The sequence below is a fragment of the Cavia porcellus genome, unplaced genomic scaffold, assembly GCF_034190915.1.
Source record: "Cavia porcellus strain 051 isolate PalLab524CR breed Dunkin Hartley unplaced genomic scaffold, mCavPor4.1 scaffold_24, whole genome shotgun sequence".
Classification (NCBI taxonomy): domain Eukaryota; kingdom Metazoa; phylum Chordata; class Mammalia; order Rodentia; family Caviidae; genus Cavia; species Cavia porcellus.
In genome coordinates, this window is record NW_026947507.1 from 32,667,934 (window position 1) to 32,694,671 (window position 26,738).

Consider the following 26,738-nt stretch of genomic DNA (forward strand, 5'->3'; position numbering starts at 1 on the left):
CCTGTTTAATCCCATCTGCTCCCATTCCCCAGCAGAAGCCAGGCCCATGGAAACCAGCGATGCTGCTATCAACTCAAGTTGCAAACCACGACAAGAAACTCAGTATCAGCACCACTAAAGGCAGTGGTTCTGTATTATGAGTCTCAGTGTGGCCCTCAGTGCACATGGAAGTGTGACCGTATATTGAGACAAGGTGTTTACAGGATAATTAAGTTTTAAAAAGATCACCAGTGTGAGCACTAATCCAATACGATCGATGTCCTCATAAAAACAGAAGATTAGGACACAGACCCAGGAAGGCCACAGGAAAACAGAGGCCAAGGTGGCCATCTGCAAGCCAGGAGGGAGGTCCCAGGAGAAGGCAATAAAACTTCTTACACTTTGACTGCAGGTTCCTAATCTCCAGAACTGTAAGGAAATTAATTTCTGCTGCTTAAACCACTCCGTTTACTTCACTAAAACAACCTCACAAAGGAATCAGCAGGAAATTCTGAAATAACTGAAGGCAAAGCAGAATTGCCTGGGATGATGGGTAATCTCAGCCCCCACGGTTTCCTTTAACCAGAAAGGGGATCTGAGTGAGAGGGTGTGCCGATCAGCCACACTGGGGGATGCAGGTTTGAAAAGATGTGGAGCTGGAGAGGGTGGGGTGAGTCACTCAATTCTAGCCAACCAGAAAGGATGCTTGTTTCCTCACTCTCCTACCATCATTCAGCCTCAACCGCCCATTTCTGTTCTGCACACTCAGGCTGTGTAACAGGTGCATTGGGGGAGGAAGGTTCCAATGGGAAAATTTTTTTTTGAAAAATCACTTACTTCTGGATAAGATGGCAAAATAAACAAACACATCTATATTTCCTCTTCTCCAAAACAACTAAAGGCATAGTAAAGAAGTTTCTCCACAGGAAAAGATTTTTTTAAGTAATGATATTAAGTAATGAGAGCTTGAAGAAAACAATCAACAAATTTGGTCCCCTCCCCCCCGCAGAGTATTCAAAGGCCAAGGAAATAGGGTCATCTGGTAAACTCATGAAGTAGGGGGAAAGGGAGCAGCTTGATATTCTAGTTATTTCAAAGGAGTAAGACTACTTCAAAAAAGAGGTTACTGCCCATCCAGACCCACTGTAGTAAAGGCCAGGATGGTAGCAGTAAAAGAATTTACCAATAGTCAAGGAATACAGAGAAGTCAAGAGTTTATCGATCACTTCAAGAAAGTACAGGGTGAGTCCCAAGAGAGGAATGAGCTGCACCTTTGTACTCGAGGTTAATATGAGCAGGGATTCAGGAAGGCTTTCATTAGGTTACGGCAGGTCCACTGTCCACCCATCTCAGTTCTACAGGCTGCCAAGTATTGTCTGAACACTGATGTAATGTCATTGCTTGACGAAGTCCAGTTTCCTTGGTGTTGCTAGAAACAGTCACTGGATGGAAAACTAATTAAAAGGTATGTAAAGATTAAGTTTAGTAGTCAAAGAGATCAGACATTCACAATGAACTACATCCCCAGCCCTGTTTTATTTTTTTTATTTTGAGACAGTGTCGCATTAAGTCATCTAGTTACCCAGGCTGGAGTTCTCCTGATTCAGCCTCGTGGAGTGCTGAGATGACAAGTGTGTGCCACCACAAGAACAGAGTTGTTAGTCACTGGAGAGACTCTGCAGGGAGCATGGTAGAGGACAGACAGCACCAAACACAATTGAAGATAAGATCCACTGTGGTTGGTGAGATTTGTAGGGAAGTATTAAAATGCCAACAGTGACATCCTCAATCCCACCCCTGGTAAGGGAACACAGGCACTCTACTGATACCCTACAGGCAGGAAATCAGAAGAGCTTTCACTGATGAATGTAGTCAGCCCAGGGGCAAAGTAATCCAGTCAGGAGTCCACCAACAAGTGGCGGAAGTTGGCAGTGAAGCATAAAATTTCCAACTGGTTACTTTGAGCTTCCTACACATTACATCATATGCTTTCACTTTCCCTACTGGGATGTTGTTTGAAAATTATGCACTAGATATTTTGTAGACTGCTCTTCAATTTAGGCTTATCTTTATGCTTCTTCAGTTTTAAATTCAGGCCATGCATCTTGAAAGATTGTCACACAGGTCCACTGCTCTTCTCTTTTATTCTATCAAGCTGCACATTATCTCAGTTTGTTCTATTATGGATCATATTTGCTTTGATCAGCCGGTCTTCTCCACTGTCAACTCGAACTTTTTCTTTTTGTGATTAAACATGATACTGTGGAAACATTTAACAACTGTGTAAATATCCGGTTCCTCATCAAGCTTTCAATTTGTAAATGTATTTTCATCAGTAAGGGCTGGCTGAATTTGTAACCCTATTCGGTGGGTTATCGTGTACTACATTCATTATTTATTATTTCAATGTCATTTGGCCAAAGGAAGCACCTTTCAGTTGGTTGCTGTGTCTTTTTGACACTTTCCCTTATTCTCAGAGCACTTCTTTATGTGTGGGCACAAGAAGCTCTTACAGTCTGACTTGTGAGATTAGGGTACAGCAAAGCTGGTGAGCAAGTAGCTATGACCTGTTAATACAGAATTCTCAACAGATGCATAACAGTTACCAAAGTCCTACACCTGGACTTCTTAAGAGAACTCTGGCAGGTTTTCAACTGGACAGTTTAGACCTGACCTTACCCTAAACCATGAGATCCTAGCACTGCCTCTCAAGACCCATATGTAGAAGTTTTTATGGCTTTCCTCAAAATCTGGCCAGAGCAAAAGGACACAGTGCCAAGAGGCACTTCTATTGTGGCTTCCCTCGCAGTAGCCCGCCCTGCTTTCTCCAGGATGTTCTTTTATCTTGCTTTTTCCTCTTTGGCTCTGCCCAAGCTCACCCTGCGGTTTCTCTTCCACTCCTCACTTTTACTTTTCCAAATAAGCTTTGCCATTGCGTTTTGCTTATTTCATTTAGTTTTTTGAGACCAGACAAACTTGGAATCCAACACCAGAAAAAAGGCTAGCAATCCAGAGCCCAGAAATGTTTATTTGGTGAGCCACTTTTAGAAGGAGCTAGTTGGTAACATTTTGGCATAGCCAGGAGGAGAATCAAAAGCCAGAAGATTCAATAACACCTCCTCTTGTACTTTTTATATGTTCTAGAATCAGCCATTTCTTTTAAAACAAACAAACAAAAACCTGGCTCCTTTTAGTTAAAAATAGAATTTACATCGACGACCTGACGTAGGTGTGCTCACTGCCATTGGGGTATAGCCATCATTCAGGCCTTCTCAGGTGACACAGCTAAGGGGTGTTTAAATCTCTGTCCCTCAGCCACTGTGGCAGACTTGCTCCACCAAAACGTCTGCATCCTAAACCCTAAACCTGTGCGTTCCATTGTATATGACATAGACTTTCAAGGTTTGATTGAGTTAAATTTCTGGATGTAGGAAGACTAAATCTCCTGGATTATCTGAGTAGACTGTAAATGCAATTAATTACGTGCATCCAGAGAAAGAAAAAGGAGATTAGAGACAAAAGAAAGTCATATGTCAGATGCTAGAAAGGCTGACAGAGAAAAGATGCTCCTCCCTTGGCTTTGAAGATGAGGAAGGGCATGAACAAAGCAGATAGCTGGAAATGGCAAAGAATGAGATTATTCTCTAGTTTCAGGAAGCATCATTATCCTGCTAGAGCCTTGACTCAAGACCCTAAGCCCCTGCCCTCCAGAACTAAAAAAGAATAAATTTCTGTTGTCTTAGGACACTGCACCTGTGATCCTTTGATATAGCAGTCACACTTTACTAATACATACAGAAATGTGCAAATGCACGCTTTCGTAACATATGATAGTTAACTGTGGTGTTAACTTGAATAGGAAATGCCTACTGGATTGGTTTAGTACAGTTCTGCGTGTCTAGATGATGGGCTTACTGAAGAGGGAAGACTCACTCTCAGTGTGGGTAGCACCAACCAATATGCTTGAGGATTGGATGGAATAAAAAAGTAAAAAGGAAGAAAGTCCTGCCTATGCTTTTTCAGAAGAGCTCAAGTCTTTGCCATAGCCTCTGGGCATCTGTCACATCTCTGCACAGATGCTTGGGCTTCCTGACATCAACTCACCTAGGACTCTGCATTTTGACTGGACCTCCCAGGTCACCAGTGTACAGGCGGCCCTTTTGCAATTCTCATATCTGACTCTGCAGCAGCTACTGAAAGCCTATCTTGTAAATCCTTTGTATATGGCATTTATAGACATTTATTTCTGCATCTGTCTAGTAACAGCCCGTGAGTTCTCACTTGTATTTTTGCATGAATATACTACTTCTGCTTTCAAGGAGCAATGAGTCATTAATGAAATAATTGCAAGACTGACATGTAATTTGCTATTCCACCTATACTGTTCCTCGTTAGTGTATAGTGTACACTCATCTAAATAGTGTAGCTCATCTAAGTATACTTTGTTCTTTCCCTATAATTTAGATATTCCATTACATTTAAAAAACATCTATTGCCTGAAAGCAAAGTTACCTATTCTTTCAGTTTTCCTGGCAATACAGAGGGAGACCCAAATCCTAGCTTTGTACTTTTCAGAAACGGCTTTGTATATTTGAGAAATGGCTGTTGCCCTGGTGCTGGCCGCTTGTTTGTGCAGCGCTCAGAGCCATAGCCGCCACGGGGTGCAGGGGGCACAGGGGGCACAGGGCCACAGGTGTGACTGATGGGGATGAAGTGGCCAAGGCCCAGCAGGCAGCTCCTGGAAAAGCAGCCCCAACAACCTCCTCCCGGATCCTGGACAGAAGCCTCCCAGCTGCCATTTATATAAGGAGCAGCAGTATCTCGTGTTCCGTGATGAGCCCCCACCCCACCAGGCTTCTGTGCATTTCCTGGTTATTCCTAAGAAGCCCATTCCTTGCATTAGTCAGGCTGAGGAAGAAGACCAGCAGATTGTAGCACACCTCCTCCTCCTTGTGGCCATGAAGAAGCAAAGGCCGAGGGCCTGGGCGATGAATACTGACTTGTGGTCATTGATAGAAAGCAGGACACACAATCTGTATATCACTTGCACATTCACATCCTTGGAGGCTGCCAGCGCCAGTGGTCTCCAGGTCGACCTGCCAGCTGATCATGGACTCCAGACCTGAATGCTTGGTTGACATACATTTGTATATAAGCGAATAAAAAAAAATGCTGATGGCACTTGGGCAGCATCATGTATTTCCTGCAACCAGCTCCTCGGAAGACTAATTTGATAGACATTCCAAACTCCAATAAGGACGTTAAGTAAAATCAGAACAGACCAACTCTCTGGAATGGAAAGAACCAAAACCAGCCAGGATATAAATGAGATATCTAAAATGTCAAATCTGTAATTTTAAAGGTTACAAACAGCACCCAAGCCAAAGGTCAAAGCAGGAAATGGACCAGAAGGCTGAACAAGATACAGTGGCAGAAAGCAAGACCCAGCCCTCACCTACACGTTACCCAGTCCTGCTGCCAGCCTGCTACATGTGAGCCCAGGAGACAGAGCTAGATAATGGCCTTTTAAAAAGCCCCTGGAGCTCCATTCTCATCTCCCACCAGCTGCTGTCTGTTCACTCTGCCCATTTCCTGCAAGCAGCTCCCCGGGGGCAAGGGCAAATAGGCATTGTGCTGCTCCCCAAGCCTGCAGTCAGGGCAGGCGGTCTAATGGGAGGTGACTTCAGAGCAGAGTAGAGCAGAGCCACAGTGTCACCAGACTGGCTTCCACCAACATACAAGTAGCACCAAAAGCAAATGTGTGCATGGAGCCCATAACAGACACAAAGGAATCTTCATTCCATTATCTCATTTTGGATCCAGTTTAGTTGTCTTCTGACCAAATGAGAAGATGATACAGTACCCACCTCCCAGCATTGGCGCCTGCTCTGGGCAAGGCTATGAGTTCACAAGACAGCACAGTTGTTTACAAGTGGTGGCAGCTGTGCTTTAACTTTTTACAGTGTGCTAAGATGCTCAACATCCATTTACAATAAAGCTTCCCGTAAAACAAATTTTAATACATAAGGATCGAATTTTCCCCACAGCTCTTTCACTAAGACACCAAGTAACTAAAGAGTTGCAGAACTTCAGTGAAAAAATTTAAACAAAATTAATCAAATATTACTTCACAATATATCCTCCTCTACCTTTCCCACCATTTCCCAATTAGTAAATGACAGATGGGTGAAATCTTTGACCGCAAATATGTAGACCCAGAGATTCACGAAGTCCCCCTTCTTTCATTTTTTCTTTTATCTGTTACAGACTTTATTGACCTTCCCTGGGCTCTGGGTCTGTGTGCTTCTGATAATGTTTAAAATACTTAAATAAAGCAGATAATATAACAGATTCACATTTTAAAACTAAAAGCAAACACAGTAACACCTTTGAAAACATCTACTTGTCTGCTACAGACTCCAAATTTGCCAACCAGGAAGCTCTAGCTTTGCACAGGCACAAGGCTCTGCTGAACCTAAGCTCTGTCACATGAGCAAAGGCTGAGAAGCCAGAGAACCCTACAGTCAGCCCAGCACAATCAGGATACCCACAAGGAAATCAACCAAACTTTGAATAAATCACATGCATAAATGCTCCTCTGTGTCTTCTTTTGAAAAATGAAAAGGGCCAGGCACTGAAATCTATCACAACAAGCAGGAAACAAAGCAGAGACTACAGACTCATAAATGCTTTGCTGCCAGATGGTGGGGCTCATGTACCTTTAGTTCTAGGTATGCTTAAGCTCTGGAGTTCAAGGCCAACTTGGGCAGAGTGAGACTTTCAGCCATGAAAAAAACAAATGAATACATAAAGGACTATGTGAATTCATATAAAACTTTGATGCTGTGACAAAAATTCCTCAAAGAAATTACATAAATAAAAACTAAGCATAAACTATATTCACCTGAAACAGCTTTGCAAAACATCATGGTATAAAACAAGTGCCACATGTGAATTTAAGGTAGCAACCATGAGGTTTAGCGTGCTCCAACTGCATTTCTTTTAATTTAAAAGTCATCTCTCAGCAGTGGGTAGGTAGTTTAGTGAGATATGTAAGACCTAAGACTGGAGCTTAACAAAATAAGACATACTAAAGACTCTTTGCTTAGTGTAGGAACACAGTGATAATCTTCTCCTGCAAGAAATTATGCAAATAATTAAATGAAGACAATATTATTTTCTCCTTACAGTTATTAGCCATTTACCCCACCTGTATGTATGGAAAAAAACAGCATCTTTCTAGCAAATATCAACATTCTAGAACTCATAAAAATCTATGTTGTCAACTCAGCTAAAATAGTGGATTAAAAATTGGGACCAATATAGCCACACAATAATTTCTATAAGGAAATATATGGCCTATCTTAATTTTACCAAAGCAAAATACCTCTGAGGGCATGCCTCTCTTAAAAAACACTAAATGATTGCAAATTTGGTAGCATAGAGACAATCAGCAGAATCAGGTTACTCCTGGAAAGCATTTAGTTCTTTCCACAGGACATAAATCTTGATCAAATGATACCAAGCACTTCCTCCAGGCTGTTAATGAGGCCACTATGAAGAAATATGCAGGAGCTGAGATGATGAGGATCGATAAAACACCCATGTAAAGTCTGCCCTGAGTATCCAACCTTCTGGCTTGCCCAGGTGCAATGTATGATGAGGACTTGTCTTGGGCCACATATAAAAATATAATATACATATATATATATATATATATATATAGTTAATATATACAAGTAACAAAGCTTCCCTTATATTTTTATATTTGCTACTGAGAAAAAGAGAGAGAGAAAGGGAGAACCAACCAGGTGGTAATTGTCTATAATTGTACTACGTAATTGTACCATGTCTATAATTGTACTACATAAATCCTACTATGTAAGTACCCCTGAGGCAGGGGTACCAAAATGGTGGAACTTAGGGTGCTGAGCAAGAAAGCAACAAGCCTTCCTTCCTGGTAAAGCGGCCATGGCATCGGAGAGAGGTGGGCAAGCCAGGAAGAGAACCAGTCAGCATCTACCATGAGCCTACCAGCTCGCAGGCTGAGAATAAAACATCCCATATCCCACCTCCACCTACCAGTTAGCAACTGGGAGCCAGAGGTCTGAACATCCCTTGGGAGAATGACCATATGCAACATAGCAAGTATGGGGGATTTCCTTCTATCTTCTGTTTAAAGGCAAATATTGTTTTCACTGTTTGGCTTTGTTCTGATTGTTTTGCTCTGCTCAATATTGTTTTGATAGGTTTTATTAACGTTCTGTTTTTGGTTTGATTTCGCTATTCCTAATTGACTGGAAAACTATTGTGAAGATAACAAGATACACTATAGTACCTGTTACTATCCCGGCAACCTGATGTGAAGTTTTGTACTAGTTTCACTGCATTGTCTCAATTGGCTTTGTTCTGTTTTGTCCTATTGTATTTTACTACCTTCAAAATTAAAAACAAAAGTCCAAGGCCAGCTTGGGCTCCATGAGACAAGATCTCAAAAGAAAAGAAAAGAAAAGAAAAGAAATTCCAAGTCAGTTCTGCTAATTATCCATGCTCTCCATGAATTTTCCCACAAACTTTAATTTAAAATGATACAGAGTGAATAATATTATGCGGGTGCCCCTGTGGTTACCCCTGCTAGTGGTTTACCAGTAGTTTACCAGTAGTCCTTACTTCAAAATGTTCTGATTTCCACTGATAAATTCTTAGCATCCCAACTCCAGGGAAGCCCTGACGGGAGCTCAACAGGCAAAAAGACACCAATCAAATTGACAAAATGGCCAAGATTTTGATTCCAAATACCTGCATTATTTAAAGTACTGTCAGGATACAGTGACTCACACTACGTGTAATATGAATAAGTTCCCTTCAGTTGTGTGTGTTTAGTTTTTTACAAAGACACAAACTATTCATTTGTAATGCATAGCAAAAGGTAAATTTGTCATTGTAAACCACAATGAATAAACTTCTCAGAAGCAAACAGCTTGCATAAAATAGTTTTTTAAGCCATGTGTGGTTGTACATATGCATAAACGCTACACTTGGGAGAGTGAGGCAGGAGGATCTCTGGGAAGCCAAGCCTGGGCTACACAGTGAGTTCAGGGCCAGCCTAAACTACATAGTGAAACCCTGTCTCAAAAAAAATCAAGATAAATAAATGAATAAATACATAAATATTTTCTGAAGTGTATTAAATGTATTTTTTTTAGTTTTTTGAAGAACTTCCATATTTTTCCATTTAACATGTCTGTATGCTCAAGTTTCCATCATTTTGTGTGATAACACTTGAAATTTACTCTTAGTTATTTGTAAATGTACCATGCTATGTAGTAGCTATAAGAAGAAAAAAACACCAGCTCATTTTTTCTGAGACTTGGTTTTCTCAGTTCTTTGTGCATCGTCTAATCCATCACCCTCTCTGGACCCAGCCCCCTGCTCTCTGCTCCTAAAGCTCTGATTGTTTTACATTCCACACACAAGTGTAGATTCACCAGCTCTCCATGTGTGTCTTTCTTTATAACATCACTCTGTACTCTATAAATATATACAACTATAAATTGTCAATACGCAATGAAAAATAATTTTTTTTTTAAAAAAAAGGATGAATAGTTCTTTCAGGACTTTTAGGTCCCATTCTGCCAATCACCTCCCTCAGATCCTGAGAGAGTACATCAGCGTTACTCAAAAAAGACCTACAACAGGGTACCTGGGTGCTAGTCACAGACACTTTACAACTAATGCGAAGAGTTTCTGTTGTTTCATCAAGGGCTTTAAATGTGCAGTTAGTGAGGACAATGTTATTACCTCTGATGTTTCTTTCAGACTACACAAAGCAAGTAGAACATCAATTCCAGGGAAATGTCCCTTGCTACAGGAGAAAAGTCATGCTTACAAGCAATGCAGTTTCAACAGACAATGCCATAGCTAAAGAAGGAGTAAATGCAACTTACTTGTGTTCTTAAATATACAATACTGAGGGCTGGGAGGAAATGTTCCTCCACTTTTATAGTTTCAAAAGAAGTTTATAGCCCTACTCCATAGTCTCTGATCTCCACAGCTGCTGATAATTACAGGCCTGTTCTTTCTACCTTTATGTTTATAATTGGAAGCCAAGAACAACATGTTAAACTATATTTTCTAGCTTGAGATCAAAGAATACTCAGTGTTTTACCAAGTGCTATTAAGAAGTATTAAGAGTACTATGCTTGTTTGGGCTTGCTGGAAACCTAGAAACTGATCAGTGTCTCTGGAAAAAGAAAAGCAGAATTCTGAATAATTAAACTACAAATAAACTTTTTTAATTCACACATGAAAAACAAACTTGTCTATACCTTTTACTGATATCCATGACAATGCAATCTGGTTAAATGAGATTGATAGTTTACATCAATTTATGAACAGGCTACTGCTGTGAGTCTGATTAAAGAGCTCTAATCAAATCACCTTCTGACAACAGTAACTTAATTAAAATATAAAGAGGTGCATTATTATTAATGTAACAGTTCCATTATTTAGAGCACAATAACCCAGCCAACACACATTCAGGACATAGAAACCACACGTTTCAGAATAGCCAAAATAGACATGTTTAGAATTCCATGCAATTAGATATATTATACTTTATTAAAGACATATTCAGGGTTCTTACATATGGACAATTTTAAGCAATTTACTTATTTCCTAACTCAGTAAGTAAATTATCACAATTATCAATAACTAAATTATCACAAAGAAAGGCTAATAGCAAGCAGAAACCAAAAAAAAAAAAACACAAATGACAACCACAAATCTAACAGCAAAGGCAAATAATAAATGTCAATATAAGCAGAGATAAAAGTCAAATCTAGGTTTTGAATAAATATTTGCAAATTATTTAAGAATGTAAGAGGGGCTGAGGATTTAGCTCAGCAGCATACGCACCTGCCTTGCAAGTACAAGGTCATGAGTTCGATCACTGGGACGGAAAAAAAAAAGAATTCAAGATCTAAAAAATCACAACAGATCAATAAGAAATGACACACACAACAGAAAAATAGGCAGAAGATTAGAATTAATGACTTACGAAATGGAAACTCAAATGGCTAATACACATAAGTGATGTTCAGCTTTGTTCCTAATTAGTGAAAACAAGTTAAAATAAAAGTTATCACTTTTGATCATTGGCAAACTTCAGAAAGTATAACAACAATAAAGCTGGAAGTGCTATGAGGGAACTATTGGAGTATAAATTAATAGTCTCTTTGATGATGAATTTGGTAGTGTCTAAAAGTTAAAAATCAAAATCTAGGGCTGGAGATTTAGCTCAGCAGCACAAGCCTGCCTGGCAAGCACAAGGCCATGAGTTCGATCCCTGGTTCAAAAAAAAAAAAAAAAAAATCAAAATCTATGTCCCAGCATATTCATTTTATGTCCTTCTCCATCTCCATCTCCTTTCGAAGCTCAAATATAGATATATACATATATATCTATATATCTACATGTACAAGAAGTACATGTACAAAAAGTATAGATATATATCTATATATATAATTTTTTCATTAAAATGTAAGCCAGATGTAGTAGTGCTTGCTTGTAATCCCATAACTTGTGAGCAGGATCACAAGTTCAATGCCAGGTTCGCTACATGATGAGATCCTGCCCCAACAAACAAATAAATAACAGATACTCAAGGCAGTGTATATACATATATAACAACACTGTTCATAATAACAATAATAAAAAAACTAAATGTTCATTAACACAGAAGTGGCTAAAAATACTATAACACCATAAACCAACTTTTGAAAAATAAACTAAATTTACATATATTGTCATGAATATATGCCAAGATTTATAGGAGAAAAATATTGAAAAAAGTATGTACAATATGGCATTTTAACACACACACACACACACACACACACACGCATGCATTTAAGTATATTTAGTAAAGGTACAAACCATAAGATTGACAATCAAGATACTACCAGTGACACAGGGATTTGGTAATTTCAATGGATGTGCACTAATCAGAATAGTTACCATCTGTATCGGTATGTATTATTTAATGAGTGTCAGCCACATATTAGTGATGCACATATACAAAAAAATACAGAAGGGCAAAATTCTAAAAGTGAATAGAAAGGGACCAATGTATGGGGGAGAGGATCAAAGGAAATTTTGACTTGATCAGTAATATTTTAGATTTTGTGAGAATATATTCATATATTGATTATATAATTAAAATTTAACCTTTCCCAGATATAAAAGAATAGCAATATAGAGAAAATATATCAGTTAAAGCACTGTTTTACTTGCAAATTCATTTTTATAAATAACTGTTCTTGAGGCAGATTTTCTCAAAAGTAAATTAACAATCCTTTGCCCCTAGCTCAGAAGTAATCAGAGTGGGGCATATACTCATCCATCTATCCATCTGTCCATCCATCAATCCGTCCATCTGCCCATTAACACATCCTGTCACATCACAAATGAGTTCACTGGTCTGGGAAGAATGGCAAGGGCAAGTGTTATGAACTGGGAAAGAGGTTAACAAAAGACAAAGTATCCTGATAAAATATGTGTGAAATATGCAGCTGGTTTTAATCCAAAGGTTCCCAAACTTAAGTACAATGGAGAACTGCTCAGACTCTCATCCCTATTAACCTGCTGTAGCAGGCTTGCCCTGGGTTCAATAATCTGTATTTCTGGCAAGTTCCATAACAATTCTGGTTCAACGGTTGTACTAAGAAAATGCTGCTCTAACACAAGACAATTAATCTTTCCACACTTCTCTCAAATTCAATGAATTGTGTCAACTTGGTAAATGACATCGGGTTGGATGGTGTGACCATTAATCATGATATGTCAACATTACTGGATTAATAAATGGCCTACAGGTTAGTAAAGCCCACTTCTAAAGTGTTTCCAGAGATGGCAGGCACAGAGGCCAACACACTGAGAGGGGAAGATGCAATCTGATTGTGGGTGGCACTATCCAATACGCTTGCTGCGTGGATGGAATGAAATAGAAATAAAGAGGTCGGACAGCACTTGAAAAGCATTCTGCTCCAGTGGAGAGCAGAGACTACTGCCATCACCTGTGCACATCAGACTCCAGTTTCCTCCACCGTCCACATACCCACACCAGCGACTCTGCAGCGAGCTTCCCGCACTTCAGTCTACGACTGGTACTGCATCTTTGATCCCTCTTCTTTTCCAGCTGCCACCTTTTTAGACTGAGCAGCTACTAAGCTTGCAGCGACCCTGTGGACCTCTCCCCCTCTAACCTCATAAGCCTACCAAATAAATGCCCTGGCACAATCTTTTTTGTGTATTTCCCTATGAACTCTGTCCATCTAAAGAATCCTAACCAACACAAATGGAGCAATGATATAAAGATAAATAATGCCGGTTCTCAAAGACCACACACATACAACAATGGAACCAAGGAGGGGATACAGTGTATCAATCTACTGTCACTAGATTTAGCTGTAGCACTTAACAAACAACCTTCAAATGTTGGTGGCTTTCAGTATGGTTTCATTGCTTGCCCAGACATTGTGGCTGCTGTGGGATGACTGTGGCTCTGCTCCAGCAAGCAGGCTGAAAATGGGCTCGCTCTATCTTTGTCTTGGAATGCAGGCTTATCTGAACATACGGTTCACAGTAAAAGTAAAAGCTAGAGCCAAACCACATAGTACCATATAGTCATCACTTCCACTCATACTCCTGGGCCACACTGGTGAACTGCTGATTAAACCAATCTTGAAGCCCAAACCACCAGACATCTTTTTAGGCACACCACTAAATGCCCAAGCAAAAAAAAAAAAAAAAAAAAAAAAAAGTCATTTTAATTAATTTTATTCCCACCCCACGCAGGATGGAGAGGAATAGCATGAGATTTTTGGCATGTGACTCAGAAGAGCGTACAATTTAAAACTTATGCCTTATTGCTGGGATTTCCACTTCTCATATTTTCAGGCAGTAGCTGATCATGGAGAACTACTGCAGAAAGCAAAACTGTGATGAGTAAAGACTGCTACTCAAGTGGTGATCTAAAGACAACAGAGTTCTTGATCACCCCTCACTGCCCAAACATTTTTGGCAATTTCTGCCAAGTAAAAATAATATAATGTGCCCTCATCCACCTTATTCATCAGATCACTGTGTGACCTCTGACTTTTCCTCAAAAGCCATGACCATGAAAGGTAGCTGTTGTGAATCAACTTGGGACGTCAAGGAAGCCATGACAGTGCAAGCAAAGATGCTTACAAAAGAGACCTTCCAGATCTGTTTCAGAACATGGCAAGAAGATGGGGTAAGTGTGTGGGGGGGGGGGCGGTATTTTGAAGGGCATTAAATGAAAGTGTGTCTTTTATGGCAATGATTTTTTTTAATCTGAACATTCACAGTATTTTTTTTTACCATACTTCACATCCTGTTATCCTACTAAGCTACACTGACATTCACAGCGATGTAAGCCACAAGCTGGAAGTCATGCTGGACCCTGTCTTCTTTCTCATTTCCACTTCCAACTGATCAATTAAATCATACCAATTCTGCCGCTGCTGTATCTCTCCAACATAGTCCTTCACCCAAGAACAGTATCCTAAGCCTCCCTGTGTCACAGATAGCCTGTGAAGCTGCACGGTTCAAGACTCTGTAAATTGTCGTGGTGAGTATAATACCCTTTCCTAGCCATCCTCAAGACTTTTGCCATAGCGCATGACTCCATCATTTCCCATCTGACCACTGAGATAACTTTTTGGTTAATCTCTTTTTCTTCCAGGGGTATCTCATGCCTGAGCGTTTCTAACACAGGTCATTTATACTGTAAAAATTTCCACTCACTTCCCCAAATCATCAGCACAACACGCAATCACTTCTGACCCCTACTCATTTGTGAATCCTTATACCCGCCCCTCTATCCATCCTTCTCATAAATTCTCTTTTATATCTTTTACCTCTGGTGCTATTATAGATCATTTTTCCTTGACCTGGAATATCCTTTCCCAGCCATATCCCCATGCAAAACTACTGAGCGCTTTCTGTGAAGCCTGCACTGACTGTAAACACCGCCTCCCAAGCTCGGTGCTCCATTTTACCTTGAATGAATCCATTACATCCTGGCTTTGCCACTCACTGTTACTCTCACCACTCATTATCACAAATTGCCTGGACTTTCTGAGTTTCGATTTCTTCACCTAGAAGTAATAATAGCCTGACTTCATGGGGTTTTGTAAGGATTAAAAAAAGGAAACGTATGTAAAGCATGTGGAGCAGAATCCAGACCATCACAGGTGTGCGACAGATGTTAGTTACTGCTATCAACATCATTTCTACATTGGCTTTTCTATATTACTTATTTTACATATCTTGCTTAATGATTCAACCCTTAGAATACCCTAAACCCTTAGAATATAAGAAATGTGCATATTTTAATAATTTTTGCTCCTGACATATATATATAATTATCCTAACCACATAGCAGTACCATATGACTGTGACATAATTAATTTTTACTATTATAAATAATGCTGCAGTGCCCAATTCTTTAATATAGTTACACTGTGTATTACTGTTACACTGTGGGAGGGTGTGATTAAAGGAAATACAAATTTGAGATGCCTGACACACATTGCTAAGTATCCTAGAGAGCCAGCACCAAGCAGTGGGTGGGAACTAGGTCTTCAATGACATTTGAATCTCTAGCTAAATCACAATTATTAGAACCTTTTAGACTTAATAAGCTGGGTCAACTGAAGGAAACAGAAAGGAGCTGAGAAAGAAGGGCACTTCTCTGGGAACAGTATCAGTTGATGAAAGGCAGGCCACTAGGAAAGCCTGAGACTAAGTAGAGAACCTGTGCAGAATGAGTTCGGAAAGTCTCAGCTGGACCAGGTCAGCAGACAGCAGCATAGAAAGGGAGGCTGAACAGAATGAAGTAGAACAATGCTTCTCCAACAGCAAGCATCTGTATCCTGAGAATCTCGCTGAAATCCCAGTGCTGATGCAGCAAGTCTGGGGCAAGGCCTGGGAGTCAGCATCTGCATGAGCTACCAGTGATGCTGATGCAACTGGGCCGTGGATCACACTTCAAACACGGGGAAAAGATGATTACACTACAGACGTGGGTATCTTGCAAGAGGTTCAAGTGTTGAGCTAAAGAATTTGTACTTTATTTGGTAGTCAGTTGAAGAAAAGGGATATATTAGAGATTTCTCAGCAAGGAAGAACTAATCAAGAAACATCCTTATGCTGCTTAACAACCAAGTCTTTCCTAAAAAATCATTTATTTTATTTCATTTGCCACTTAAATATTTTCTTTGTGTGAAGACTGTACACAAAGTTGAGGCTATTCTGGCAAAGTTTCAGTGCTTTATACAGATCCCTCCTTACCCTAAAAATCGTTAATAACTCAAGAGTAAACTAACAAATTAGAAACTAATAAAAGAAGAATTTTACTTTTCCCTTTCTCCCTACCCACTCCTCTCTGGTCCAAGCAGCTGAAGCCAGAGCCCAAAGCTCCAGGATGCTACTTTATCATTAGGTAATAAAAATCAGGGGCCTAGCTGCTGAGCCTTTCATTAAAATGACCTAGGGGTAGCGAAGACCCATCCTCCCACCCCCTAAATTAAAAACTAACTACTGAAAATTCAGTAAGCCATGAATGCCAACTCTGTAGCACACGTCACCTCCACATACCTAAGAACGAGAGAAGTGTGATTATACACAGTGTGAGAAACAAGTCCTTCTCTGGGTAATGCAGTTAATGGAAAAGCAGCCTAGGCAAATGCCCAAGTGTTAGCTTGGTATCTGTTCATTGATCTCAGTCTCCCTCTGCCAATCCTTACTGCAGGAATGCTGGCAGGAAGAAGTCAGCATTTGCCGGAACTCCTGAATCTGTTTCTTTAGGGCATAAAAAGGGTGGAACAATGATTTTTAAAAAAAGACAGGAGTAAGGTAGGCCAGCCAAATTCTTGCTATCTGGCATTCTGCCACCATCCTGTCACCTCGGTCATCCAGAACATGGCAATTCCCAAAGCTCTTGTGCATCTATATAGCAGGAAATCACTGTTTGCCAAATTTCTGAGGCCGCCAAGTTGATGATGAATTGCCTCATACTCGGGGTGGAGTGTGACACAGGCAGCGTGACCAAGAATCCCAAGGCCCTGCGCTATGCTAACCCTTGGCCAGGAAACCATGACATCCGCCACAGTCCACAGTGTTGGGGCGCAAAGAGGTATGAACCACTTTGAAAATATTTTGGCTACTTCTGCCAAAACATAAAATGTACCTAACCCCTTATCCGGTAGTTTAATTTATTAGTTTAATTTATTTCACAGATAACCCACAGGCACAGAAATCAATGACGTTCATTTCAAAAAAACAGAGGAAACAACTTAAATGTCTATCAGCAATGGTCTGGTTAACATATTGGTGAAAAATGAAATACAACACAGATACTGAGAAATGAATGAACAAGACTTTTTAATGCACTGTACTGGGATTATTTCCAAAATGTATATTGTATATAATAATGTGTATACATAATTTATTTTATACATGAAACTATAATTTTGTCTCTGGTAACAGGGTGCCCTCAGCAAACTAGTTTCTGAGGCTAAAGATTGTCATTTTGGGTGGAGCTTCCAGCAAGCAGGTGGGTGCACACTATCACCGGAGCCCAGCCTATTTGGGACTCCTGCACCATCTGGGTGCAGAGGAAGGGCTGGGCGGATCTGGGGGGCTTGCATCCGCCTCCCAGTGTGTCTGGAGGACTGTGGATATCTCAGCAAGCAGGTGAGCATCACCAGTTCCAGAGGCCCCGCGGCCTGCAGTAAGTGCCCAGTGCACTCTACCCCAAGCCCAGACTGTTTGGGACCCTGCAGGCTTCCGGGTGCAGTGAAGTGGCTAAGTGGGTCTGAGGCATCTACATCTGCCTCCCCATTCTGGCTATGCTTGGAGAACTGTGGAGCTTCCAGCAAGGAGGCGGGCGCACAGTGTCCCTGGAGCCCAGCTTATCTGGAACTACTGAGTTCTAAACAGGCAGAAGAGGGCCATTGGTTCTAGAGGCCCAGTGGCTTGGGGGAACTGGGTGCCAGAGTCCCAGGAGCTGCGAACATAGAAATGGATTTCCAACAGACCCTGAGGAAGCTTTCAAATAACACTTGAAACACAGAAATATAGGAAAATGACAAAACGAAAGACCAAATTACAACCTCAAACCTCCAGCCCATCTCAAGAAACCCTAGGAGCGATGTAGGTAGAAGAAAATATATGCCATTCACCTCAAATATCGGACATAATAGCTAGTGAAATTAACAAGCAACTCCAAGAAGCTTTAAAGGAATTCAAATTCGAAATAATCTCCCAGGTAAAAGAAGAAATGATAAAGGAAATGAAAGAGATTCTGAATGTATCTAAAGAAAACACAGTTAAAAAATTGGAGGAACTAAACAAAAAGATAGAATCCCTAGATGAGCAATATAAGAAACAAACAGAATACATAATGCAGATACACAGAGATATACAGGAAATAAAAAACTCCACTGAGAGCTGTAAAAACTGCCTCAATGAAAGTGAAGATAGAATTTCAGACCTTGAAGACAGGATTGCAGCTAGTGAACAGGAAAGGAAAGATCTTTTAAAAATAACAAGGAATCAGGAAATAACAATTCAAAAACTGCAAGATGATGCAAAGAAAAATAACATAAGATTGATAGGGATTAATGAAAAGGAAGGGGACAACATAAAGGATGTCAAGAGGATATTTAGAGAAGCAATAGGTGAAAATTTCCCAAGCATGAGATCAGAAACCAACATCAGGTTCAGTGAAGCCTCTAGAATTCCAAATAGTCATAACCAAAATAAAACTACACCCAGACATATAATAATCACCATCCCAGAAATCCAACACAAGAATAGATTATTAAAAGGTGGCAGAGAGAAAAGACAGATCACTTATAAAGGAAAACCTATCAGAATCACAGCAGACTTTTCAGCACAAACAATAAAATCAAGAAGAGCATGGAGTGAAGTATTCCAGATCCTAAAGCAAAATGATTTCCAACCTAGACTGACGTACCCTATAAAACTATCATTCAGAATTGCTGGTGAAATACAATACTTCCATAACAAAGAACAGCTGAAGAACTTCATGAACACCAAGGCAACCCTGCAAAAAATACTGAGAGACAGTTTAGATACACAAAGGAAAAAACTACTAAGCAAAGCAGATAATTAAACAGAACAGAAAGATAAAGATGCAACAGCAGAGAGATAACATGTTTACAATAAACCAGCATGTAACAGTTATAACCATTAATGTAAATGGTCTCAATGCACCAATCAAAAGAAACAGACTAGCAGAATGGATCAAGAAACAAAATCCAACCAAATGCTGTTTACAGGAAACCCATCTAACCCAGAAGGATACTCACAGACTGAAAGTCAAAGTATGGAAAACAATACTTCATGCAGCAGGAATCCAAAAAAAAGCAGGAGTAGCCATTCTGTTTGCAGACAACATGAACTTTAAACCAACAATGACCATAAAAGACAAAGAAGGTTACTACATACTTGTTAGGGGAAAACTCCAAGAGGAAGGGGTAACTATCTTAAATATATATGCACCAAACTCCAATGCACCCAGTTATATAAAACAACTATTGACAGAAATGAAAACTCAAGTTATCAGTAACACAATTGTAACAGGAGACCTTAATACACCATTGACACCAAGGGACAGATCAAGCAGACAGAAAATGAGCAAAGAAATAACAGAACTGAATCACACCTGCGAACAAATGCACTTGATAGACATATACAGAATGTTCCACCCAACAACATCAGAATAAACATTCTTCTCAGCAGTACATGGGTCCTTCCCTAAAATAGACCATATATTAGCTCACAGAACATATTTAAACAAATGCAAAAAAGTTGAAATCATCCCTTGCATGTTATCGGATCATAGCACTCTGAAATTGGAGATTAATGATAAAAGACACTGCAAAAATCCCACAAACACATGGAAACTGAATAACACACTCTTGAGTAACCAGTGGGTCACAGGAGAAATTAAAGAAGAAATTAAACAATACCTACAAGAAAATGAAAATGCAGATAAAACTTACTGGAATCTGTGAAAAGCAATGAAAGCCGTCCTCAGAGGAAAATTTATTGCACTGAGTTCCCACATCAGGAAAACAGAACGAATACGAATAAATAACCTGATGCTACACCTCAAACAGCTAGAAAAAGAAGACCAAGTCAAGCCGAAAGCCAAAAGAAGAGAGGAAATTATAAAAATCAGAGCAGAAATCAATGCAATAGAGACTAAGAAAACAATCCAAAGAATCAACGAATCAAAGAGTTGGTTCTTTGACAGAATAAATAAAGTCAATAAGCCCCTAGCCAACCTTATTTTAAAAAGGGAAGAAAAAACTCAAATTCATGCAATAAGAAATGAAAAAGGTGAAATCACTACAGACTCTACAGAAACACAGAAGATCATCAACACCTATTTCAAAAACCTCTACTCTCAAAGGTTTGATAACACAAAAGAAATAGATTCTTAGAAACATATGAAGTACCAAAGCTAGATCAAGAGGATGTAAAACTGCTGAATAACCCAATCTCTATTAATGAAATTGAAAATGTAATTAAGTTCTTACCTACAAAGAAGAGCCCAGGCCCAGACGGATTCACTGCAGAATTCTACAAGAAATACAAAGAAGACCTAATACCGACATTCCTCAAACTATTCAATGAAATTGAAAGGGAAGCAATCCTTCCTAAGTCATTCCTGGAAGCAAATATTATTCTAGTACCAAAACTTGAGAAAGACCCAGCTAAAAAAAGAACTATAGACCGATCTCGCTAATGAACACAGATGCAAAAATCCTCAATAAAATATTGGCAAATAGGATGCAGCAAATCATCAAGAAGATTATACACCATGACCAAGTGGGATTCATCCCAGGAATGCAGGGATGGTTCAACATACGTAAATCAATAAATGTAATCCACCATATCAATAAAGCCAAAAGTAAGAATCACATGATCATTTCTATAGATGCAGAAAAATCCTTCCATAAAGTCCAACATTCATTCATGATTAGAACTTTACAGAAAATTGGAATAGATGGTCTTTACCTCAATATAATAAAGGCCATTTATGACAGACCAACAGCCAGCATCATACTAAATGGCCAAAAATTGAAAGCCTTTACTTTAAAATCAGGCACAAGACAAGGATGTCCTTTATCACTACTCCTATTTAATATAGTACTGGAAGTACTAGCCAGAGCAATTAGACAAGAGAGAGAAATAAAAGGGGTAAAGATAGGAAAAGAAGAAGTTAAATTATCATTGTTTGCAGATGACATGATACTCTACATAGAAGACCCCCTAAACTCCATTGAAAGACTCTTAGATATAATCAATAAATTCAGTAATGTAGCTGGATACAAAATCAATACCCAGAAATAGCATTCCTATACACTAACAACAAAATCACGGAGAGGGAAATAAGAGAAACCACACTCTTCATACCAGCAAGCAAAAAAATGAAATACTTAGGAATTACTCTTATGAAAGTGTTGGGAGCCGCGTCTGTGATAGCTCGCCTTGCGCGGCGGACGTGCGGCCTGTGGTAAAGAGCAAAGCCTGAGGTAGATTACCCCTCCCATCGAATATGTTAGTTTCCTGCTTACCGCGTAAACAACCCGCTCAACAATATAGTCTGCCTGGCAACTGATGATGTTAGCCAATCAGCTTGCCTTGCTTACTTTAACATGATTGGACACTGTACCCGTATATATACCGGTGCCACCCCTGGGCGGAAGAAGAAGCCAGGTAGAAGCCCAGAAGTAAAAGCCCAAAAGGAGCCGCGGAGAGCGGACCGGTAGAGGCTTTGGGGCAGACTGAAGCACAAAAGGAGCCGCGGGGAGCGGACCAGAGGAGGCTTCAGCTGGGAGAACCCAGGGCAGGCTGTGCGGAGAAGGAAAATAAAAAGAAAAGGTTGTCCACTACCAGACTTTGTCGTGTGTCCTTCCTGCCGGCCGGGAGCGGACATCGACATTTGGAGGCCCGCCCGGGGACTGATCACCCCCGAGACGTGGAAGTGGACAACGCTCCAGTACAGAGCTGCGAGACAGGTGAGTTGGGGATAAGCCTGGGCTCTGGGTGGCGCGCACCTACAGGGCTTTTAGACTCCCCTCAGGCTCACGCGTAAGTGGCGGATTCCTTGGGCCTCACGCGGTGAGTAACATATTAAAAGATGGGAAACATGTTAGGTAGCAACACTAAGAGCGAGGGTGGTTGTGGAGAAAGCTCTCAAGAGCTTACAAAAGTACGCAGGGTATCTGAGCAGGCCCAGTCAGGGAGCTCCCGAGAGGGGTCCGTCAAGGGGAACAAGGATGCTAAGGAGGAGGACGGGGCTCTAGCCTCGGAGTCGTCTGACTCCGAGGACGAGGGAAAGTTAAATGGCAAGGAGGCCAAAGAGACCAGCTGTCAGGAGCCTAAATCGCTCAATAAGGAGTCGCAGGGTTCTTTTCCAGCGTTGCCCCGCGAATTGCGCTCTGCTCAACCTGGTCTGCGGAGGAGTAGAGAGCTCCTGAGCGCTCCCCGGCGCGAGAGGGAGGCGAAGCCTTCCGCCCCACCTTGGGGGCCGTTTCCGGAGGCGATTCCTCGCCACGAGGCGGCCGCCTGGGAGCTCTCTCCCCTTTCGCCAGAACAGGAAGTGATGCACGGGCCCCCATTTTCCGCCCAATCACGGCCGCTGTCTTATGCTCCGCCGCCGGCGGGTCGGTATTTTTACAGGCGGCTTTGGCAGGAGGGACGCTTGTCTCATGAGGTACATCCACCTGGGATAGATAGTGGCCCCTACGGGATATTTCCTGTACAAGTAGCTATGGGCCAGGGACGCAATGTATGGGAGCCTTTTGAGATAAAGCAGATTAGAGAACTTAAAAATGCAGTTACAACCTTTGGGCCGACTGCGCCTTACACCATTGCCATGCTGGAGAATCTGTCTTCTGGGCCCCTCACCCCCGCGGACTGGATTCAGCTGGCAAAGGCGTGTCTGCCCTCGGGCAGTTACCTGGATTGGCGAGCCTGGTACGCAGAGTTCTCTGCAGAGCAGGCTGAGAGAAACGCCAATCGGGGAAACCGGGGGTGGAACAAGGAAATGCTTATGGGAGAAGGTCGGCACGCTGATGACCAGACCCAGTTCCCCGGCGCTGTCTATGAACAAATCAATGCCATAGGGCTCCGCGCCTGGAAACAGGTAAGTGGTGCCGGAACAGCCTCCTTGTGTCTTTCAAAAATAATTCAGGGTACCACAGAGCCATTTGTTGACTTTGTGGCCCGAATGCAAGATGCTGCCGATAAGATATTTTCTGATCCGGGAGTGGCTCAACCGCTGGTAAGACAGCTGATTTTTGAGCAATGTACAAAGGAGTGCAAGGCAGCGATAGCTCCTCATAAGAACAAGGACCTCAATGCCTGGATTAGGATATGCAGAGAGATAGGGGGGCCGCTCTCCAACTCGGGAGTGGCTGCTCTCCTGGCCGCGGCTGTACAGCAGAGGGGACCTCGCGGGTTAGAAGGGGAATGTAAGGCTAAAGGGTGTTTTGCCTGCGGGGAGCCAGGACACATTAAACGTCATTGCCCAAACAATGCAGATGCTAGGCCTCGCCCTAGGAATGAAGAACCATATGTTTGTGGGCGATGCAAAAAGGGATCACACAAAGCTGAGGAGTGTAGGTCGGTCTTTGATGCTCAGGGCAACCGTATTTGTGGACGAGATGCTACAGAGCCAAAAAACGGCCAGAGGGGGCCCCCTTCACAGGCGGGCCCCCGCCCCAGAGACAGGACAGCTCAGGGTGGCAGCCTTCAACAAGGGCCACCCCTGGGTCAGCAGGTGTGGACCTCAGTGTCGCCTCCAGACTTATACAGAAGGTCACCATTAGGACGGATGGCGTTAGGACCCTAAATGACATGCAAAAGCTATTGGGAGACATTAATTGGATTAGGCCATATTTACATATACCAAATTCAGATCTCAAACCCCTGTTCGACCTTCTGAAGGGAGACCCAGATATAGCCTCCCACAGGAGGCTCACTCCTGAGGCAAGAGCTGCCTTACAGAGAGTGGAAAAAGCCTTAGGTAGGGCTACCTTACACAGAATTGAACCAGGGCGACCCTTTGATGTCTGTTTGCTACAGACTAGTCTACAGCCTACAGCGGTGATTTGGCAGAAAGGACCACTACTGTGGATACACCCTAAGGTCTCACCTGCAAAAGTCATAGAGCATTACCCGGAGGCAGTCGCTTCATTGGCCCTTGAAGCGCATGATAGAGCTGTCCAACATTTTGGCTCAGGACCACAAGCCATCCGAGTACCCTATACCGCCAGCCAGATCAAGACCCTGGCTGCCTGCATAGATACCTGGGCCATTCTGAGATGTGTTTTCCATGGGGATATAAACAATCAATACCCTAAAGACCCTATCTTGTCATTTGTCACTCAGCACCCTATAATTTTTCCAAAGGTTACTGCCTCTGAGCCATTAGTCCTAGCAACTACAATATACACAGATGGCTCCAAGACGGGGATAGGCGCCTATGTGATCCTAGGCAAGCCCCCGGTTACCATACAATTTAAACCAGATCAGCCTCAGGTGGTAGAACTGCAGATCGTTAAAATGATTCTTGAACGGTTCTCAGAAGCCATTAACATTGTCTCCGATTCTAGGTATGTGGTCAATGCTATGCAAGTGCTTGAGACTGCCAGTTTAATTAGATCCACTTCCACAGTGGCTGGACTGTTCCTGTCTATCCAGACATTGCTTCAGAACAGACACCATAAGGTCTTCACCACCCACATAAGAGCACATACATCCCTGCCGGGGCCCATGGCACAGGGGAATGCGGCTGCTGACACTGCCACTCGCCCGTTATGGATTTTTACCTTACTAACACCAATCGAGCGAGCCCGTGCCTTCCATGATAAATTTCATGTTAATGCCAGGACACTAGCAAACCATTTCCATGTTTCTAGAGCAGATGCACGAGATATCGTGCGACTATGTGACTCCTGTGCCACATACAAACCTGCCATACCGATGGGAGTAAACCCTCGAGGTTTGATCCCTGGTGATGTTTGGCAGATGGACATCACACATATACAGGAGTTTGGGACTCTTAAATATGTTCATGTTTCCACAGACACCTGTTCTCACGTCATATTCGCAACAGCAGAAACAGGTAAAAAAGTGTCTAATGTGATCAATCATTGCCTGGCAGCTTGGGCCGCATGGGGCAAACCAAAAATATTAAAAACTGATAATGGACCAGCCTATATAGGCAAAGCCTTCAATGAGTTCTGCAAAATGATGGAGGTTCAATTAAAACACGGTATCCCATACAATCCCCAAGGTCAAGGAATCATTGAGAGGGCTCATAGAAGCCTCAAAGAAATTTTACAAAAACAAAAAGGGGGAGTAGGCCAAGGCCTGGCCCCAAAGGCACGATTATCCATGGCACTATTCACACACAATTTTTTAAATTTAAATAATGATAATCGCTCCCCAGCTGTGGAGCACTGCAACCCTTCCCCCAACCATAAAGGGTGGGTGAAGTGGAAAGATGTCCTGACAGGACAATGGATGGGCCCGGATCCAGTGGTCAGCTGGAACCGAGGCGCGGTTTGTGTTTTCCCACAGGAACCGGGACGAGAACCACTGTGGATACCGGAGAGACTGACACGGGCAACAAAGCCCTCGACTAAAGATCAGACCTGCCCTACTGGAGATCCATCACAGACCAACCAATAAGATGAATAGAAATAGCGGTAGCCCGAAATGGACAAGAAGATCCTCAGGCATATGCATGGCTTGCTCAATTGGCCCACGACCGAGTCTAGATATGGCGGGCATCCCTCATTCTCCTCCATAAGGTGACAATACACAGCAGGGTAGGTGAGTCAATGACGGGTAAGAGCGTGCCTCCCCAGCACGACTCGACCTAAGCCAGGCCCTACCCCATCCTGCACGTAAGCCGCTGGACTGTTAGATGCTGCCCAGGTCTAAATTTCTCTCCGAGGGGATTTCTTTACGGAGAGGAAATGAGTGCAAGCTTGTGTGCATCCAGGTTCCGTCCAGTTTGTGCCTGGCCCTAGAAAAAGGACGAGGGCCTCAGGGCCTTGGCAGACCATGGCATGGCCAACCAGGGTCTAAGCCAAGGACCTACGGTGGGCCTACACATAGGGCATAAGCCTCTGCACCCAGTCCAGGAAGGGCTACGATGCGCACATTCATAAAAAATAAAATAGGGGGAGATGTTGGGAGCCGCGTCTGTGATAGCTCGCCTTGCGCGGCGGACGTGCGGCCTGTGGTAAAGAGCAAAGCCTGAGGTAGATTACCCCTCCCATCGAATATGTTAGTTTCCTGCTTACCGCGTAAACAACCCGCTCAACAATATAGTCTGCCTGGCAACTGATGATGTTAGCCAATCAGCTTGCCTTGCTTACTTTAACATGATTGGACACTGTACCCGTATATATACCGGTGCCACCCCTGGGCGGAAGGAAGAAGAAGCCAGGTAGAAGCCCAGAAGTAAAAGCCCAAAAGGAGCCGCGGAGAGCGGACCGGTAGAGGCTTTGGGGCAGACTGAAGCACAAAAGGAGCCGCGGGGAGCGGACCAGAGGAGGCTTCAGCTGGGAGAACCCAGGGCAGGCTGTGCGGAGAAGGAAAATAAAAAGAAAAGGTTG

General features: G+C 42.1%; 1 protein-coding gene and 1 pseudogene across 3 annotated transcripts in view; one reads left to right on the forward strand and one right to left on the reverse strand.

The window, feature by feature from the left end:
* The window catches only part of Psd3 (pleckstrin and Sec7 domain containing 3), a 505,243-nt gene that overhangs the window by 351,120 nt on the left and 127,385 nt on the right, over nucleotides 1-26,738 (reverse strand). The window lies entirely within an intron of this gene.
* LOC134472576 (adenosine 5'-monophosphoramidase HINT2-like) lies at nucleotides 4,578-5,086 on the forward strand (annotated as a pseudogene).